A 21,635-nucleotide genomic window follows, 5' to 3' on the forward strand; every position below is an offset into this window, starting at 1 on the left:
TTCTATTTTACCCTCTGGCTCTACAATATCAGGGCAGTTCTCCTTGATAACTTCTTGAAAGATGATATCTAGTCTTTTTTTTTGATCATGGCTTTCAGGTAGTCCAATAATTTTTAATTTATCTCTCCTGGATCTATTTTCCAGGTCAGTGGTTTTTCCAATGAGATATTTCACATTGTCTTCAATTTTTTCATTCCTTTGGTTCTGTTTTACAATATCTTGGTTTCTCATCAAGTCACTAGCTTCCACTTGCTCCAATCTCATTTTTAAGGTAGGATTTTCTTCAGTGGTCTTTTGTACCTCCTTTTCCATTTGGCTAATTCTGCCTTTCAAGGCATTCTTCTCCTCATTGGCTTTTTGGAGCTCTTTTGCCATTTGAGTTAGTCTATTTTTTAAGGTGTTGTTTTCTTCAATATTTTTTTCAGTATTTTTTTGAGTGTCCTTTAGCAAGTCATTGACTTGTTTTTCATGTTTTTCTCACATCATTCTCATTTCTCTTTCCAATTTTTCCTCTACTTCTCTAACTTGCTTTTCTGGATGCTTTTTGAGCTCTTCCATGGCCTGAGAGCAGTTCATGTTTTTCTCAGAGGCTTTTGTTGTAGGCTCTTTGACTGTGTTGACTTCTTCTGGCTGTATGTTTTGTCTTTTTTGTCACCGAAGTAAGATTCCAAAGTCTGAGACTGAATCTGAGTCCATTTTGGCTGAGTGGTCATGTTCCCAGACAACTTACTTGACCCTTGAGTTTTTCAGAAGGGTATGACTGCTTGTAGAGGAAAGAGTACTTTGTTCCAAGCTTGAGGGGATGAGCCATTGATTTCAGAGCTATTTCTGTACAGCCAGCTCCACCACACCAGCACTCCTTTTTCCCCAAGAACCACCAACCTGGACCTGATTCAAATCTTCAGCAGGCTCTGCACTCCTGCTCTGATCTGCCACTTAAATCCTCCTACCACGTGGGCCTGGGGCCGGAAGTAACTGCAACTATAGCTCTGTAGCTGAGCCACCCCCCTGCTGCCCCTGGGGTGGTGGCCAAACCGCGAACTCTGTCCCCTGAAGCTTTTCCCACTAACCTTCTCTGTTGTCTTTGGTGTTTGTGGGTTGAGAAGTCTGGAAACTGCCACATCTCACTGATTCAGGGCGCTAGGGCCTGTTCCGCTCGGCTCCTGGTCTGGTTGGAAAATTTGAAGACTATGGAACATGTTACTCATCAGACTTGTGGATAGATGAATAATTTTTGAATAAACAAGAAATAGAAAGCAAAGTAGGATGAGAAGTAGATAATTTTGATTGCATTAAATTAAAAAGTTTTTGTACCAACAAACCAAATGTCATCAGATCAGAAGCAAAGCAGAAAATTGGGACAAAATTTTTTATAGTCGTTTTCTTAGATAAAGGTCTCATCTCAAATAGATAAGGACCTTTATAAGAACTTGAGTCACTCCCCAATTGATAAATAGTTAAAGGATATCAACAGGCAGTTTTCCAATGAAGATATCAAAGCATCATTATTAATTAAAGAAATGCAAAGTAAAACAACCTTAAGACATTTTTACCCCTATCAGAAAGGCTAAAATGATTGAAGGGAAAAATGATAAATGTTGGAGGGGATGTCAAAAAATTGGGACACTAATTCACTGTTGATGGAATTGTGAAATGATTCATCTATTTTGTAGAGTAAGTTGCAATTATACCTAAAGAGTTATTAAACTGCCTATACACCTTGACCCAGCAATACCATGACTAGATTTGTTTCCAAAGATTATTAAGGAAAAAGGAAAAGAAACTATACATTCTAAAATATTTGTGGTGGCTCTCTTTGTGGTGGGAAAGAACTGGAAATTGTAGGGATGCTCTGTCAATTGGGGAATGGTTGAAGAAGTTGTGGTATATGATCATGATGCAATACTACTCTGCCATAAAAAATGATTTTAGAAATATGTGGATAAAAAAAAGAAATATGTGGATAGATTTGTGTGAAATAATGAAGAGCAAAATGAGCAGAATCAAGTGAATAGTGCACACAGTAACAGCAATAGCATTTTACAAACAACTTTGAATGAATAAGTAATTGTGGCTATTATAATACTGAAATTAACCACAAAGGACCTATAAAGGAAGCCACTACCTGCATTCAAAGAAAGAACGAATGAGTAGAAGTATGGATAGAATGATTTTACATAGATACACATACATATTTGTGTCTAATAGTCATCTCCAGGGTGGGTGAGGCAAGAAAATTAGGAAAGAAAAAGAAATTTACATGATAACTTAATATATTTAAAAGGAATAGCAAGTTGTACATAATAGATTTGAAGTTTCTTGCACAATCATCTCTTTTTTTACTCTACTCTGTCATGGAAATGCTTGTTCTTTTCACCAATTAAAAGTAAAGTAAATAAAAATAACAGTAAAACAGCGTGCATATTGTCATGGAAAAGCCTTTGTAGTAAACGCCTTTGAAGAATGTTTTCAGGCTATCAGCTTCTTCAGGGAAGTCTTCACACCCTTGTTCCTCAGGCAATAGATGACAGAGTTCAGGGTTGGAGGCCCCACTATATAGAATAGACAACAACAGATCCAGAACTGAGTCAGAGTCCAAAGGTGGGCTTAGATAAGACATGGCTGAAGTTGTAATAAACAGTATGAGCACAAAGACGTGGGATAGGCAAGTGGAAAAGGCTTTTTATCAATGCTCTGCAGTTGGAATCTTCAGCACAGTTAAAAAAAATGGGACCATAAGAGATAGTAATGGAAATGCAGCAGAGAATCCCTAAACTGAACCCAATAGCTATAGTGACATCAAGTGCAATATGTGTATCAGAGCAAGAGATTCTGAGTAAGGAAGGGATATCACAGAAGAACTGATGTATCTCATTAGAGCTACAGAAAAGCAAAATGAATGTACTAACTGTGTCTAGGACCCCAAACAAACCTCCAGTGAGCCAGGAAGCAGCTGCCATCTTTACACAAGCCCCTTTGTTCATGATGACTTCATAGTTTAGGGGCTGGCAGATGGCCGCATAACGGTCATAGGACATCACTGTTAGGAGAAAAAGCTCTGATGATGCAAAGAAAATAACTAAAAAAAGCTGTAATATACACTCCAACAGAGAGATGTAATGGCTGTGGCTAAGGGAATTTGCAATGGATTTAGGGACTGTGGTAGAAATTAGGCAAAAATCTAAAAAGGACAAGTTCTTCAGGAAAAAGTACACGGGGGAGTGAAGATGCTTATCAAGAGAGATGAGGGTGAAGATGAGCAGGTTCCCCATCAGAGCCATTAGGTAGATTAGCAAGAAGAACATGGCATGTAAGACCTGAAGCTCCCAAATATTGGAAAAGCCCATGAGGAGAAATTCTGTCACCATGGTGAGATTGGCCATCCTCTTGGAGTTCTCTTGACTGTCTGCACAAAGAAAAGAAGCAGCTATCAAATGATGAGAACACTCAGTGTCCTGAGTATCATGACATCTTGGTTCAGACCTACACTATGATCTTACGTAAATCAGAGTCCCTTTGTCCACTTTAGTTTGGTAATTTGCTAAATGAGTAGATGAAACTATATAAATACCTTAACCTTAGGTACATTAATTTAGATTAAAAAAACAAATTTTAGTAACTATTGAAATAAAAATAAACTACTTGAACAGAGATGGTTTCTTTTGGAATCTGTTAATTTTATTTCATGCTTTTAAAGATTTTATTCTGAACATGGGTTCATTGGCTTTACCAGAAGGGGCCCAAGACACAAAACAGGTTAAGAACTTCTTAAGTAACTAATTTTAAGGGCTCCTCTACATTCCCAAGGATCTATGCTTCTAGGAATACTATCTTTACCTTTAAAAATATGACAATAGTAGTAATACTTCTCTAAATTGTATGATTTTTAAGGATTAGAACAACTTTTTATTACAAGTACCTTTTGAGTTAGATTTTTCAAATAGTATCATTGCCATTTTGAACATAAGATACTTAACACTCAGAGACATTTTGTGACTTTCTAGTAGATATGCAAGATATGTCAGAACTTGGGTGCTAACATGGGCTTCTGATTCCAAGGACAAATTGAAAGCTCCTCCAGTTTCCTGTACTGAGGCAAACCTGGACTTTTCTTTTCATGAACAAATAGCTTTCTTCCCATTCTATCAAGAATAATTGTGATGAAGATTTTCTAACAATTTTAGATGATGTCCACAGCCCAGGACGACTAACCCAACCAAGACACTATGATATAGACAGCCTCATTACCCCAAAGAAAGGCAGTGGATTTGACACCAATGGGGGCCTTTTAATTTTGTGCTTTTCCTTAGTCAAAGACTATGCACCAGTAACTCAGAATATTCATCTTGAATTGCAAATCTATTGTTAGTTTGGAGAGCTAACTCCCAAACCACCTCTGTCTGTGGTGTCCTACTATCTTTGGTAGAGTAACTGCCCTTCTGGATTCTGAGTCATCTTGCCTGAGTTACAATACCCATCTATTTAGACAAAGTTTAATGATGCAGTGCACAGACAGGCCTGGAGTCCAAAAGACCTGAGTTTAAATCTAGCCTCAGATATTTACTAGCTGTGGGACCCTGGACAAATCACTTAACTTCTGCTTGCTTCAGTTTGCTCATCTGTAAAACAGGAATAATAATAACACCTACCTCCCATGGTTGTTGTGTTATTGCCCACCCCTGCCACTAACGGTATAATAATGTTAAAGCTCTTAGCATAGTGTCTGGCACGTAGTAAGTATCTATATAAATGTAAGCTATTATTTTTATTGTTATTTATCCCTCTAAACTCACGAATCACATCAAAAGGCATATCCTAAGGAACTCTGTTCTCATGAAGGATATGCAGAAACAAACTTCTGCTTTATTACACAAACAAAAGGAATTACTGATAAATGTGTTTTAATAACACTTTTCAACAAAGGTTTATCACTCATGTGTGTAAACCTTTCTTCTAGTCCCATGTAGTCTAAAAGATGAACAATGCCCAGTCCTAGGCCTTAAGGCACTTCTAGTCTTCCAAGGGCTAAATCAGATATCCAAAGAATTACAATAAAAATTGGAATGAAATAAATTCATAAGAGCATAACAGAGTTCAGGGAGTTGTGAGATTAAGAGTTTACTTCTGACAGGGGTGATCAGGGACAGCTTCATGCTTTATGGAGCTTTGCATACACACATATACATGTGTGTATACACACACACGCACGCATCTCTTTCTTTCATTTTAATGCACTAATCAGATCTAATAATCCTCAACAAGCTATCTTCCCATATATCCCTTCCCTTTTCAGATTAAGTCCTAGAAAAATTCTGTCTACACTTTGGACTTCATCACTTGTATGCTAACATTTTCTAAACCCTCTGTCATCTGCTTTATGCCCTCATTAGTCACCTGAAACTATGCTTTCCTAAGTAAATGATAATTTGTCAATTGATAGATCTGATGGTAGTTCCTTAATCATCATTCTTATTTTCCCCTGTGCAGTATTTCAAACTATTTAATACCTTCTTCTCCTAGTCTTTCATCTCTGGGTTTTCCTGGCTTTGCCCTCTCTTGGTTCTTTTTCTACTTATCTTGTGACTCATTTGTAATTTTCCTTCTAGGAGATCCTCCCAATATATTTTCTAATTGTGGGTTGATGCCAAGGTTTTGTTTGAGCCTCTCTTTTATGCTTTCTCCAGTCCTTTCTCTTTGTGATCTTATCAGTTAACATGAGTTTATTAATCTTCTCTATGATGACCAGCAATGATGGTCCAACATCTATATATATGACCAACATCTATATTTCTGACCTAGTTTCTTTCCTGAGAACCAGTGTTGAATTATCAACTTCCTTCTGGATATTTGAAAGTAGATATCCTATAGATAGCACAAACTCAACACATTCAAAAAGAAATTATTATCTCTACCAACTTTCCCTTCCCCATCCCCTATCCCAAAAGAGCCCTCTGCTTCCATTAAGGGTACTTCTATCAAGGTGGCATTCATTCTTTATATCACTCAGACTTGGAACTTTACTGATATTCTTGTTACCTCACTCTCACCTACATAGACATCCAATAATTTTCCACATCTTGTGCTTTTTATCTACACATCTCTATCTATCATCCACATTGTCTCTGTTTCTTCTATTTAGTCAGCTACCATCCTACCTAGTCTCTGATTAGCTATCACTAGACTCTTTCAATAACCTCTAAATTGGGGTCCCAGTTTCAGGTCTGTCACCATTACAACATATTCTTCACACAGATTCCAAACTGGCTTTTCTAAAGCCAAATCTGAGCATGGCACTTCTCTGCTCACTAAATCTCAGAGTTTCCCAATACTTCCAAGATGAAATATAAACTGCTCTGTTTGGCAATCTTTGGTGCATCAGGACTTAATTTTCTTCTCAGCCACATTGTCCATCTTTCTTCTCCAGGCCCCCACAGTCCAGCCAGAAATAACTTCTTGGTGCTCCTCTTACATGGCATATCAGCTCTGTGACTTTGTACTGTTGTTTCCCATGCCTGGCATGCATTTTCTCCCTAGTTTGGTGGCCTAGAATTCCCAATTCTTCAAGTCTCATCTAAATTCCCTCATCCAGAACTTATTATTACCTTATTAGCATGATTCTTGGGGAGTTCTGGGAAACTTTAGGATTTATTCATCCTTGACCTAGGACTCATTTCGATAAAATCATAAATATCCTAGCATCCATTAGATTAAATTTAAAATTCATTTTTCTTCCACTCCAAAACCCCCCAAATTCATGTTCTACAGAGAATTATGAAGTAATTGCCCACCCCTGCCAAAACAAATTAATCCCTGCAACAAAATGCATAACTCTTTAAGCTCCTTCCCAATTTAAGCAACTCCATGCCTTTTCCCCTGAAATCCCCTTGAATCTATTTGATCTTCATTTTTCTACATTTACATGTGTATTTTCTGCTTCACTAAAATAGTCTATAAGATCTTTGAAGAGAAGGATCATTTTGATATTTGTCTTTCTATCCCTAGAACAATGATTGACCTAAAATAAGAACTTGATAAATACTTGTTGATTGATTAGAGTCTGCCTTTAAGTGATTTTTCAGTCAAAGGCTTTAAGGGAAATTAGAAAGTTAAAGCCCTCATCATATAATTCAAAACTTCCTGAAATGATTAATTTTATTGTTTTGTAATACCTGAAATTTTGCTATCTCTTTAAAGATAACTAAGTTGGATCATGTTTCTTTACTTTTTATTTTTTGCACTTGGTTGAGATCTGATGCCAGAATGAATGTTTTGAAGGAATTGAGAAAGGTTGTGTAATTTTGAAACTGGAGACAGCATGAATAAAGTTAGTGCTAAGTGGGTAGGGTGGGAATTGGGGGGGGAGCCAACTGTGAAATATGACCAGGTAGCAAGTGAACAGCATAAAGGATTTGTACTATTAAAGGTAGAAAAGAGAAGGTGCCAAAATTTGGAAGAGAGTAAATTGGAAACAGGGAGATCTCTAAAGCAATCCTCTTCACTTTCTCTCCAATTTCTCTTACATTTTGCCCTTATATTCACACCTGAGACCTTTTTTACAGTCACAATATAAGTTATCAGAAATACTCTCTACATTTACACATATGAGCTTTCATATTTCGGGTCATTTCAGATTAATGGCAGACTAACTTTTTATAATCTTAGTCTATATACAAATGTTATCCACTTCATTTCTTTTGATAGGGATGGAAAACTCTTACAGATGCTTTACTAAGTGAAGTCCCCTCATGAATACCATATGAAGAATCTGTATCAATTTTTTTGGTCAATTCCCTAAATTCCTTATTACTTTTATTTTTTTGTTGGATTATTCATAGTATACTTTTCACACAAAACAATTTCTCCATCAATATTTCCTTAGATGCTCTAAACCATTCTTCTTTATGGGTCCTTGATTTTCTCACATGAATATAACTATCCTTCCATGTGCTAATCCTTTTATTTCTCTGATTTTTAAAAATAAAATTCTTTGAATAATGTAATTCTTTATCCATATTCTAGTATTGAGATTTGTGTCATATTATTTCAATTATTCATATGAGGCCAAATTTTCCACTTTGAAATAAGAACTATTTTTTATTCTTCCTGTTTGTTGCCTAATTTTGGAGCATTTGTATGTAGACTTTCAGAGAAGTCTTCATATTCTTGTTCCTCAGGTTGTAGATGACAGGGTTCAGAATTTGGGTCACTACTATATAGAACACAGACAATAATAGATCTAGAACTGATTCAGAGTCCCAAGATGGTTTTAGATAAGTAATGATGAAGATTATGGCAAAAAGCTATGAATATGAAGAGGTGGGGAAGGTAAGTGGAGAAGGCCTTTGTTTTAACCTCTGAGGTTGTAATCTGTAGCACAATTGAGAGGATATGAAAATATTAGCCATGAAAATAAAGTAGAGGAGAGGATTCTGGGAAGATGACAAAGTAGATCAGAAAATCCCAAGCTCTCAAGATTTCCCCCCATAAAAGAGTTAAAATAGCACCTTATGGCAAACAAAGTGTAGGAACAGGGACACAACCAGGATCTTCCAGGGACAGTTTGAGAAGATCTGAAGAAAAATCCCAGTACTGGGTTTGGTCCCTGTGAGGAGTAACACCTCCAGGCTTGGTTCCATTTCACCAACAAGTGGCATGCTGCTTAAACAACTAGCAGCAAGTTCTGGGTTTAGTTGTTCATAGAGTCTGCCTTGCCCCAGCCACTGGAGCTTTTCACCCTGGGATAGTGAAGGCAGTCATTCATGTGAACCCAAGAAGATTGAGGGAACTTCTGCTGATGAGCAATACCAGACCCAGATGTGCTTTGAGGAGTGGTGGGGGCAAGAAGGAACCAGCACATGCCAGGCCAGTGCAAAAGCAGTGGGGCAGAAAGCCCCTGGCTGTGGGCACTTACAGGAGGTTGGAGGTTTCACTTTGGTTCCAGGCTAGAAGGAAGAACTGAAGATCTGGGGCAAGAGGCACCATTTCCAATACCCCAGGGCTAGAGGTGATTACAAAAATCAAGTTATTACCCCCCCCCCAAAAAAAGCACAGGCAAAGGATAAAGAATCCAACCATAGAAACCTATTATGGGAATAGAGATGACCAGAGTTCATTTCAGAGAAGGATATTGAAGTAAAGAAACCCCCAAAGAGGAACATCAAATGGTCACTTGCCCAAAAAGAATTTATAGAAATCTTAAAAAAAGATTTTAAAAATCAAATGACAGAGATGGAGGAAAAACTGAAAAAAATCAAAGAAAAACAAGAAGGTTATGAAAGGAAAGTCAACCAATTAGAAAAGGAGATCCAGAATCTCAAAGAGGAAAAGGACACCTTGAAAATAAGAATTTGGCAAAGTGAAGCCAGTGAAATTATAAGAGATCAAGAAATAATTAAAGAAAACATGAATAATGAAAAAATAGTAGAGAAAGTGAAACATCTTATACGAAAAAAAAAACAGATTTGGAGAATAGATTAGGAAGAGAAAATGTAAAAATAATCAGAGTAACTGAAAGTTATGATAAAAAAAAGAAACTTGATTCAATAATACAAGAAATAACTAAAGAAAATTGTCCTGAAGTATTAGAACAAAGCAGGGAAGTAGAAATAGAGAAAATCAATCAGACACCACTTAAAGGAGATCCTAGGAGGAAAACTCATAGGAATATCATAGTCAAATTCCAAACCCCCCAGCTCAAGGATAAAATATTAAAAGCATTAAGATTAAAACAATTTAAATATAATGGTGCTACAATTAGAACTACACAAGACCTAGCAGCAGAGACATTAAAGGACCACAGATCTTGGAAAGCAATATATCAAAGAGCAAAAGACCTGGGACTCTGGCTGAAAATGTAATACCCTTAAAATTTAAGTATTATCTTGAATGAAAAAAATGGACTTTTGACAAACCCTCAGACTTTCAAGACTTTGTTAAAAAATCCTCAAATTCATAGAAGATTTGACACACAGGAACCAAGAGAAACATAAGGTACGTACAAAAGACTAACTATAAAGGATTCATAAGGACAGACTGTTTACCTTTTATATAACACGAAATGTAAAATGTATGTCTGAAACTCTTATTAATAATTGTCGAGCTCATAAGAAAGAGGGGGATAAACCTGACTATTATATGAATTTTAAAAGTAAAACCATTTAGAAAAACCTAAAAAAGAGTAACTATTTTTTTAATTCCATACATCATTAATTAATATTTTTTAGTTTTCAGCATTGATTTCCACAAGATATTGAGTTCCAAATTTTTTCCCCATTTCTACCCTTCCCCCGACTCCGAGATGGCACATATTCTAATTGCCCCATGCCCCAGTCAGCCCTCCCTTCTGTCACCTCACTCCCCCACCCTCCCCCATCTCTTTGCCGGTCACTTTCTTTTAGGGCAAGAAAGACTTCTAGGCCCCATTGCCTGTATATCTTATTTCCCAGTTGCAGGCAAAAACAACTTTTTTTGAGCACCTGCTTTTAAAACTTTGAGTTCCAAATTCTCTCCCCTCTTGCCTCCTCATCCACCCTCCTTGAGAAGGCAAACTATTCAATGTAGGCCACACATGTATTATTATGCAAAGCACTCCCATAAATAGTAGTGTTGTGAAAGACTAACTACATTTCCCTCCCTCCTATCCTATCCCCCTTTATTCAATTTTCTCCCTTGACCCTGTCCCTTTTCAAAAGTGTTTGCTTTTGATTACTTCTTCCCCCTATCTGCCCTCCCTCCTATCACCACCTCCCCTTTTAATCCCCTTTCCCCTACTTTCATATGGGATAAGATACCCAATTGATTGTGTATGTTATTCCCTCATCAAGTCAAATCCAATGAGAGCAAGATTCACTCATTCCCCCTCACCTGCCCCCTCTTCTCTTCCTACAGAACTGCTTTTTCTTGCCATTTTTATGTGAGACAATTTACCCCATTCTATCTTTCCCTTTCTCACTCTCTCAATTTATTCCTCTCTCATCCCTTAATTTTATTTTATTTTTTCTAGATATCATGCCTTCATAGTCAACTCACCCTGTGCCTCTGATATATATATATATATATATTCCCTTCAACTACACCAATACTGAAAAAAGTCTCATGATTTACACATATCAATTTTCTATGTAGGAATGTAAGGAAACAGTTCCACTTTAGTAGGTCCCTTATGATTTTTCTTTCTTGTTTGCTTTTCTATGTTTCTCTTGATTCTTGTGTTTGGAAGTCAAATTTTCTATTTAGCTCTGGTCTTTTCACTGAGAAAACTTGAAAGTCCTCTATTTTATTGAAAATCCATATTTTGCCTTGGAGCATTATACTCAGTTTTTTCTTGGTTTTTCAATCCTAGCTCCATGGACCTCTGGGATATCATATTCCAAGCCATTCAATCCCTTAATGTAAAAGTTGCTAGATCTTGTGTTATTCTAATTCTGTTTCTACAATACTCAAATTCTTTCTTTCTGGCTGCTTGTAGTATTTTCTCCTTGATCTGGGAACTCTGGAATTTGGCAACAATATTCCTAGGAGTTTTCTTTGGGGGATCTTATTCAGGAGGTGATTGGTGGATTCTTTCAATTTCTATTTTACCCTATGGCTCTAGAATATCAGGGCATTTTTCCTTAATAATTTCTTGAAAGATGATGTCTAAGCTCTTTTTTGATCCTCGCTTCCAGGTAGTCCAATAATTTTTAAATTATCTCTCCTGGATCTATTTTCCAGGCCAGTGGTTTTTCCAATGAGATATTTCACACTGTCTTCCATTTTTTCATTCCTTTGGTTCTGTTTTATAATATCTTTATTTCTCATCAAGTCACTAGCTTCCACTTGCTCCAATCTAGTTTTTAAGGTAATATTTTCTTCAGTGGTATTTTGGACCTCCTTTTCCATTTGGCTAATTCTGCCTTTCAAGGCATTCTTCTCCTCATTGGCTTTATGGAGCTCTTTTGCCATTTGAGTTAGTCTATTTTAAGGTGTTATTTTCTTCAGTATTTTTTGGGTCTCCTTTATGAAGTCATTGACTTGTTTTTCATGATTTTCTTGCATCACTCTCATTTCTCTTCCCAATTTTCCCCCTACTTCTCTAACTTGCTTTTCCAAATCCTTTTTGAGCTCTTCCATGGCCTGAGATCAATTCATATTTTTCTTGGAGGCTTTTGGTGTAGTCTCTTTGACTTTGTTGATTTTTTCTCACTGTATTTTTTGATCTTCTTTGTCACCCCCCAAAAAAGATTCCAAAGTTTGTGTCTCAATCTGAGTCCATTTTTGCTGCCTGTTCATGTTCCCAGCCAACTACTTGACCCTTGAGCTTTTTTCAGGGTGTGACTGCTTGTAGAGTAGAGAGTACTTTGTCCCAAACTTTAGGGGTTACACTGCTGTTTTCAGAGCTACTTCTGCACAGCAATGTCTGCCACACCAGCGTTCCTCCTCCCCCAAGAACCACAAACCCAGACTGTGGCCCAGATCCAAGCAGCCTCTGTACTCCCACTCTGATCCTCGGCTTAATTTCTCCCACTGGGTGGACCTCACCCCCAGGGCTGGGGCCAACTGCATACTCCTTTCACTCTGATTCAAAGGCTTTTCCCACTAACCTTCTCTGTTGTCTTTGGCGTTTGTGGGTTGAGAAGTCTGGTAACTGCCGCAGCTCAATGATTCAGGACCCTACCATCTGTTCTGCCTGGCTTCTGTTTTGGTTGGCCCTGGCGCAGTGCATGCTGGGCTGTGCTCCACTCCCGGCTCCATGTGATATACACTTCCCGGTGACCATCCAGGCTTTCCTGGGCTGGAGCCCTGTTTCCCACTGCTATTTTGTGGGTTCTGCAGCTCTAGAATTTGATCAGAGCCATTTTTACAGGTGTTTGAAGGACCTGGGGGAGGGCTTAAGCAAGTCCCTGCTTTTCAGCCACCATCTTGGCTCCAAGAGTAACAATTTTATACAAAAGATGTGCAAAAGGAAGAAAGGATATAGAGGATTTAGATTGGGGAGGAGGGCTGGTAGTTCTGGTAACTTAATTTCAGTGGGAATGGGTTTAGGAGGGAACAATATATACATATTTAGAAGAGTATAAAAGCCTTCTAAATTTAGAAGAAATAAAATGGTAGGGTATAGTGAGGGGAGAGAGGACAAGGGAGTGATTAGGATAAGGGAGAGATGTTTAGAGCGGATAATAAGGGAACAGGTAAAGGCTGTTTAGATTAATGGGAATGGGAGGGTAGGAGAGGGATCCTTAGAGGGGAGTAGGCAAATAATAGGAGGGTGATGTAGTGGGTAGAAGTAAAGTGGAAGAGGCAGGAGGGAGAGGTAATAAGAGACATGTACAAACATAAAGGCAAAGATCAGGACTAGAGTATGTTTGGGAAAGTATATGTGTATAAACTCATGTATATATGTATAAGTATATATATATGTATATATCTGTACGTGTATGTATGTATTAAGAAACATATCTAAATCATATTGTAGCCTTCTAGGGGGCTGGGGAAAGGGGAAAAAAGGAACAAAATTAAAAAGTGCATAACAGAGTACAAAAGAAATCACAAGGAAGCAAAGATGGACAATTCTCATCACAAGATGTATTATTTATCATACAGGTTTTCTTGAAATGAAGATTTATTGTTACACATTTTGAATCCTCTGCTATGGTCCACTATGCACATGACATTTTTTTTTCTTTCTTACTTTGTATTTAAGTTTCTATATTTAAGTTTATGATATGTTTTTATTTCTTTTCTGTATTTTGTATTTGTGTTCTGGTAAAATAAAATAAAAAAAAACTTTGAAAAAAGGAAATAAGGTAGAATATTAAAAATATTTGCAGTAGTCATAGCTCATATCAACTGCAACACACACACACACACGCACACACACACACACAAGATCCTGAGTAAGAGGGACATTAGAGAAGAACTCATAGATCTCCTTTGAGCCACAGAAAAACAGAAAATTTATAGTCCTTACATGGACCCAATCACAATTTCCCTGAACCAAGAAGCAGCTGCCATTCTCACACATAGCTCTCATTATGAAGTCTCAATAGTTCAAGGGCTGGCAGGTGGCCAAATAGTTGTCGTATGACAACCTTATGAGGAGAAAATTTTTTGATGCTGAAAAGAAAATTACTAAAAAGTGCTGTAGCGTACACCTCAAGAGATTGAGAAGCTATAGCTCAGCAGGTTTACAGTGGATTTAGGGAAAATGACAGAAATAATGCAAAGATCCAAAAAGGACATGTTATTCAGGAAGAAGTACATGAGAGCATCTAGGCACCATCTATAGTGAAGAGAGTGAAAATGAGGTGGTTCCCCTTCAAAGCCTTCAGATTAAGAAGAAGACCATAGTATGTAAAATATGAATCTCCCAGGTGTTGAAAAAGCCCATGAAGAGGGATCTTGTCACCATGGCAAGGTTGGCCATGCTCTGAGGAGTTCTCTTTAACTGTCTGCATAGAAAAAGAAACAAATGCCAAATTATTAAAAGAACATAGTGTGTGGGTTTGAAGAGACCTTAATTTATGTCCACTGTATGAAATTGGATAAATAAAAATATCTCTGTCTCTTTCAGTTATCTCATTTATCAAAGGAAGAAATTAATCTAGATCAGAAAATCTTAACCTGAGTTTCACAAAATTGTTCAAACATGCTTTAGATGACTGAATTTCCATATATTTGGTTTCTTTTGCCATCCTGTGTATTTTTATGTATATAATAAAATGGTTGTGAGGAGTTCATAGGCTTCACCATGCTGCCCAAGGGGCTCATTACACACAAAAAAATTTAAGACTCACTTGAACTAGATAATCTTTAAAGATGTTCTAAATCTCAAAGGATCTTTGAATTTCTGAATAATATCTTTGCTTTGAAAAAGATGATTATAATAGCAATACCTTTCAATCTTTCATTGATTTTGGCAATTATTCATTACAAGAACCTGTGAGGTAGGGAGTTCAAGTACCATTATTATAATTTTACAAAAAAAATGATGCAGAGACTCAGAGAAGTGATGTGACTTTCCAGTAGTTACACAAAGATATTAATCCTTTGCTCCTGATTCCAAGGCTGACCTGAAAGCTCCTCCAGGTTTCTCTGATGCAGTATACCTGAACTTGCTGTCCATGATTATCTTCCCATTTTTCAAGAATGGTAGTTGCAAGGAACTGAACTAGGGTTTTTGTTACTATTTAGTGGTTTCAGTCATGTCTGACTTTTCAGGACACCATTTAGGGTTTTCTTGGTGAAAATGCTGTAGTGATTTGCCATTTACTTCCCTAGCTCATTTTATAGACAATGGTGAGCATAAATAGCAATTGTTTCTGTTCTGGCCTGACACTCTGATGATCTTCCCCTCCCATATTGACTCTTTTGTGAGGCCATCTTTTGCCTTAATTTGTTTTAGTTTTTTTTTAATTAACTAGTATTTTTAGTTTTCAGCATTGATTTTCACAAGATTTTGAATTACAAATTTTCTCCCCATTTCTACCCTCCTCCCACTCCAAGATGGCATATATTCTGATTTCCCTATTCCTCAGTCAACCCTCCCTTCTATCACCCCACTCCCCCTATCCCCTTTTCCCTTATTTTCTTGTAGGGCAACATAGATTTCTATCCCCCATTGCCTGTATATCTTATTTCCTAGTTGCATGAAGAAACTTTTTTTGAACATCTGCTTTTAAAATTTTGAGTTCCAAATTCTCTCCCCTCTTCCCTCCCCACCCACCCTCCATAAGAAGGCAAGCAATTCCATATAGGCCACATGTATATCATTATGTAAAACCTTTCGACAATACTCATGTTGTGAAAGACTAACTATATTTTGCTTCTTCCTATCCTATACCCCTTTATTCAGTTTTCTCTCTTGACCATGTCCCTTTTTGAAAGTGTTTGTTTTTGATTACCTCCTCCCCTCCCCTATTTGCCATCCCTTCTATCGTCCCCCCTTTTTTGTCTCCTTCCTCATTCTTTCCTGTGGGATAAGATATCCAATTCAGTGTGTATGTTATTCCCTCCTCAGGTCAAATCCGATGACAGCAAGATTTACTCATTCCCCCTCACCTGCCCCCTCTTCTCTTCCTACAGAACTGCTTTTTCTTGTCATTTTTATGTGAGATAATTTACCCCATTCTATCTCACACACACACACACACATATGTATATACATATATATATGTGTATATATATATGTATATATATATATGTGTATATATATATATATATTTATATATATATACATATATATATATATATGCATATTCCCTTCAGCTCCCCTAATACTGAGGTCTTATGAATTATACTCATCATCTTTCCATGTAGGAATGTAAACAAAACAGTTCAACTTTAGTATGTCCCTTATGATTTCTCTTTCTTGTTTACCTTTTCATGCTTCTCTTGATTCTTGTGTTTGAAAGTCAAATTTTCTATTCAGCACCGGTATTTTCACTGAGAAAGCTTGAAAGTCCTCTGTTTTATTGAAAATTCATATTTTACCTTGGAGCATGATACTCAGTTTTGCTGGTTAGGTGATTCTTGGTTTTAATCCTAGCTCCATTGACCTTCAGAATATCATATTCCAAGCCCTTCAATCCCTTAATGTAGAAGCTGTTAGATCTTGTATTATTCTGATCATGTTTCCAAAATACTCAAATTCTTTCTTTGTGGCTACTTGCAGTGTTTTCTCCATGATTTGGGAGCTCTGCAGTTTGGCAACAGTGTTCCTAGGAGCTTTCTTTTTGGGATCTTTTTCAGGAGGCAATCAGTGGATTCTTTAAATTTCTATTTTACCCTCTCACTCTAGAATATGAGGGAAGTTTTCCTTCATTATTTCTTGAAAAAATATACGTAGGCTTAGCAAAGAAAATCTTCTGTGCTGTGAAATTTCATAATATCGAAAATGGATATAGTTTTATCATTGGAAATAGCATCAAAGCATACTTTACAATCTGCTTGCTATCTTATCTTGAGGACTGCTGGGCATTTTCATTTTTTCTTATAGCAGAAACCCTTATGATGGTCTATAACCCCTTATTAGAAGATGAGGCCCTTGAGAGAAGGGATTTTGTGGGAATGATATAAGAAATTCCGTATTTTCCTTTGATAAACCAGTAGCTAATAACCTGGGATCAGAGAGCTTACCAGCCTCTCATGTTCTATTATCATTATTCAAATTCATATGTGTCAAAAACACTGCAATACTCAGAAAACAAAAAAGATAGCTCAGTGCAACATTCACACATCATAGTGAATTAAGTGAAGAAGACTAGTACCTATGACTGGGTCTCAAATAAATAGTGAGCGTTAAGAATATCATAAGTTTTTCCCCACAGTAAACACCACCTTGTATTCTTTCTGCTGAGCGATACATTCCTGTCTAGGTGTATGCAGTATTTTGTAGCAAGTCTCCACCACCACTTCACTAATTCATCTCTGTGGATCAATTCAAAGGAAGACAAATATCATACATTTGATTGTCCATTTCTGTTCTTTTAAACTACTATCAACTTTAATGTTGCTTTTCATTTTCCCCATCTTTCCCAAGTTTCTGCTTTTGGATTCTAGTCAGTGTTTAATGTAACTGGTCAAGAGACAAAAGGTTATATATTGTCTCCTTTCCCAAATCCACACTTTGGTATTTTGTACATTGCCATTCTTTTTTTGTCTTTCATTTTATTTTAGACTCAAACCCCCAAATACAAATACCGAATAGAGAAAATAAACAAAAACAGATCATAAGCTTAAATATTGGAATTTAAATACAAAGACAGAGAAAAAAAGGCATATTATGTACATAGCAGAGCATAAGAGAGCATTCAACTATATAACAATAAATTTCCACTTCAGGAAAGCCTATATGTGGGCACCTAAGTAGTACAGGGTGTAGAGCACAGGCCCTGGAGTCAGGAGGACCTGAGTTCAAATCTGATCTCAGACCCTTGACACACTAGCTGTGTGACCTTGGGCAATTCACTTAACCAAATTGCCCTGCCTTCCCTCTTCCAAAAAAAGCCTGTATGATAAATAATACATGTTGTGTGGAGAACTGTCCATCTTTTCTTTGCTTCCTTTTAAGTTTTCTTTTGTTCTCTACTGTGTACTTTTTTTTACTTTATTCTCCACCAATCCCTCAGAAGGCTACAGTTAAGTTTGGATATGTTTCTCTATAGCTATAAATATACATACACACACATGTATAAATACACACACACACACACACACACACACATATATATATATATATATATACATATATATATATATATATATGTATATGTTTCCCAAACAAATGTACATTGCCATTCTTAAGAGGGCCATTACCTCTACCCAATGCTACTTTTGTAGTTGACTGTTTTCTATAAATCTATCACTGTTTTTGGAACAGGAAGTCTAGGTAAGGAGTATCATTACAACAGCTCAATGATGTAACAGAAAACAACTACGACAAGAAAGAGGTTGCTAAACATTTATAAAGAAAACATCTTATATCTATCCGGTTATCACTCTATCTCTTACATTGTATCATACAATATTATGATATAAATTATAGATTCATATTTAATAATATATACCATAAATTAACATAATATTATAATATTAGGAATAGATATAGGCAGGTATGTATGTATTTGAATATTGATGATCTAATACAAATGAATACAATCTTTCTTACTTAAACCACCCCCTATAGAGACACATATTCAGTTTAAGCACTTATTTCAACACCTGGACTCAGTTGAACAACATTAAGCATGGCCTTGTATGTATCATTTCTGTTAATATGTACATGAGGCTGCAATCTCTATGGAACAAAGTAGCAGACCAAAAGAATGTTTTTCCCATTACAGCACATAGAAATCAAGTCACTTGTACTGTCTCACATTTAAATTGAGGCTCTGGATATCAAATGTGTATTAAATTTGTTTGATGATAAAACTCAACTTGACTTGATCATTCATCTGTATATAATTTAGTCCCCAATATTAGAAGCACAAATGAACTACATCTCAGTGTAGTCAAAGATCTGGTGAAATATAGGAGCAATGAGCAGAAGGTGCAGACAGGCAACGTTTGGCTGAATGAAAGGAAAGTATCCCAAGAACTAAAACTTTGCAAATATGGAATTGTTGTTGTTGTTTAGTCCATTAGTCATGTCTGATTCTTTGTAGCCCCATTTTTTTAGCAGAGATACTGGAGTGGTTTTCCATTTCCTTTTCTAGTTCACTTTACAGATGAGGAACTGAGACAAATGGGATTAAGTGACTTGCCCAGGGTTACACAGCCAGCAAGTGTCTGAGGCCAGATTTGAACTCAGATCCTCCTGACTACAGGCCTGGCACTCTATCCACTGTATAATCTAACTGCCCCCAAAATATGGAATGCATGAGGTTACTCTGGTTCACTGAAAATCCTCACATAAAGTTTGGATGATCGTGAATTTTGGGTATTTAAATGGATGTGAAATTCCAGTAGAGGTGAAATTGGATGACCTTTGACATCCCTCCCAATACTAAGCTTTGGAACATACTTTGACACCATAATTAATCCAGCAGAATAGACAAGAACAATGGAATAGATTTGATAGTTACCTAAGCCATTTAATTTCATGCATTCCCTTAGTCAGAAACTGTCCCATTAGTAATCCAGAGCAGCTATCAGGAAATACAAATTTTTACTCAACTGGAAAAGTTGCTTAGGGGGAAAGTCTATCTGTGGTAGATATCTTCTACCTTCTTGGTATGAAAAATGCAGCTTGGGGAATAAACTCCCCATATCCCATTCATATTTCTTTTACTGAGTTAAAATAACTATCCTCATACATACAAGAATTATTCCCTAATACATAACTTCTGGACCCATGCTTTCAGTTAACCCATATAAAAATAAAGTTTTGTGCATTTGGACATTGGAAAAAGGAAAATTACAAAGAAGAATGTATCAATAATACTTATCAACAAACATTTATCAAGTGTCTCTTCTTTGCAAATCTCTGCTGTTAACCTGGATGGCCTAAATATTAATCATCTCTAGTTAAAGGGATCAAACTGCTTCAAACCTGTCAGGAGAACAAGAAATGAAAGTAAATAATTACAATACAAAGTAGAGTGGAGAAATTCATTGAAGGAGAACAGAGAATTTACTTCTAACAGGCAGGATCAAGAACAGCTTCATGTTGTATGGAGATAATAAGGTACCTGCCTTATATAGGGCAAGTGCAGTCTTATCAGGCAGGAATACATATGGTTCGAAGAAATATACAGAACTAAAGAATGATACTACAATTCCTTTATATTTACAAAAATGTCCACACTTTTCTGTGTTATTGTTCCTATACCTGTTATTTTCTTTACTGGGACCTACAATCCCTGCACCCCTCAATACTTTTCCTGGACACCTCTCCTGTTCTGACATTTTCCTCTTCACATTTGTGCCCCTATAGTTAACCAATTCCATGCAATACTTTTTTTCTACTCTTCAATCACTTGCTCCTTTGTCTTATTGCAAAACACACATTGCCAAATTGCAAGTCTGGATTACTCTTGCGATCAATCTACTCTAATCATATTTATGGGTCGCTAAATGAAATTAGCCAGATTCGCCAAACTATGCTGACTGGGCCCACTATTCATATCAGTTATCTAAACTAAACTGGTTCCTCACTTCAGTAAGGCAATACTTTTATTTCTCTCCAACTAATTCTCTATCCCATTAACATATTTGAGCTGCTCACATCCTTCTTTTCTCTCCTTATATCTTCCATACTATCCCTTCCACAGCTCTCATGGATGAGACTTCATTTCATAGTTCACTTAGAAAATAGAGGCCCATTCTTGTTGAGTTACTTCTTCCTTTCTTTTCAACTCATACTTCTCTGATATTACTCCCTTATTCTTTTGTCCTTTCCTCTGGTCCCTGATGAAGAAGTGAGATTTTGTTTCTTCTGAAAAAGGTAAAACCCTCTATGTGTACCCTTGATCTCATTCTCTCCTAATGTTATTGTTTACATTATAATCTTTTCTCTCTCTCTATTCTTCCATCTTTCCCTATCTATTGGTTCTTTCTCTGCTACCTATAAACATGTCTAAATTTCCCCCAACCTTAAAAAACCCCTCATTAGATCCTATAATCTTCAACAATCTATCCTTCAGTAGATCTCTTCCCTTTCTCAACCAAAGTCCTAGAAAAATAATGTTCATACTTTTTGGTTCTACTGCCTTTCTTCTCTTTCTAAATCCTTTGTAATCCAATTTATGAATTCACCAGTCACCGAAAACTACCCTTTCCAAAGTCACCAGTACTTTATTAATTAGCTGATCCCATGGCTTTTTCATGCTCTTCAATTTTCCTGACCTCTGTGCAGTTTATGAAAATGTTTACTACTTTCTCTGCTTATAGGCTTTCTTCTCTGTGCTTTTTTGATCCTGCTCTCTCTTGATTTTTCTCCTACTTGTCTGATCACTCATAGTTTCTCTTGCAAATCGTCCTCACAGCATGCTCTCTAATAATGGGTTTATGCCAAAGTTCTGTTCTGGATTCTCTTCTATTTTCTCCCTATCTGCTCTCTCCCTCCCTCCCTCTCTCTCTCTCTCTCTCTCTCTCTCTCTCTCTCTCTCTCTCTCTCTCTCTCTCTTTCTCTCATCAGTTCACATGGGTTTATTTTT

General features: G+C 36.7%; 1 pseudogene; it reads right to left on the reverse strand.

Moving 5' to 3' along the window:
* Nucleotides 1-2,469: 2,469 nt before the first annotated feature.
* On the reverse strand, nucleotides 2,470-3,383 carry LOC118856122 (annotated as a pseudogene).
* Between the last annotated feature and the right edge of the window lie 18,252 nt (nucleotides 3,384-21,635).

This window comes from Trichosurus vulpecula, chromosome 7 (assembly GCF_011100635.1).
Source record: "Trichosurus vulpecula isolate mTriVul1 chromosome 7, mTriVul1.pri, whole genome shotgun sequence".
Lineage (NCBI taxonomy): Eukaryota > Metazoa > Chordata > Mammalia > Diprotodontia > Phalangeridae > Trichosurus > Trichosurus vulpecula.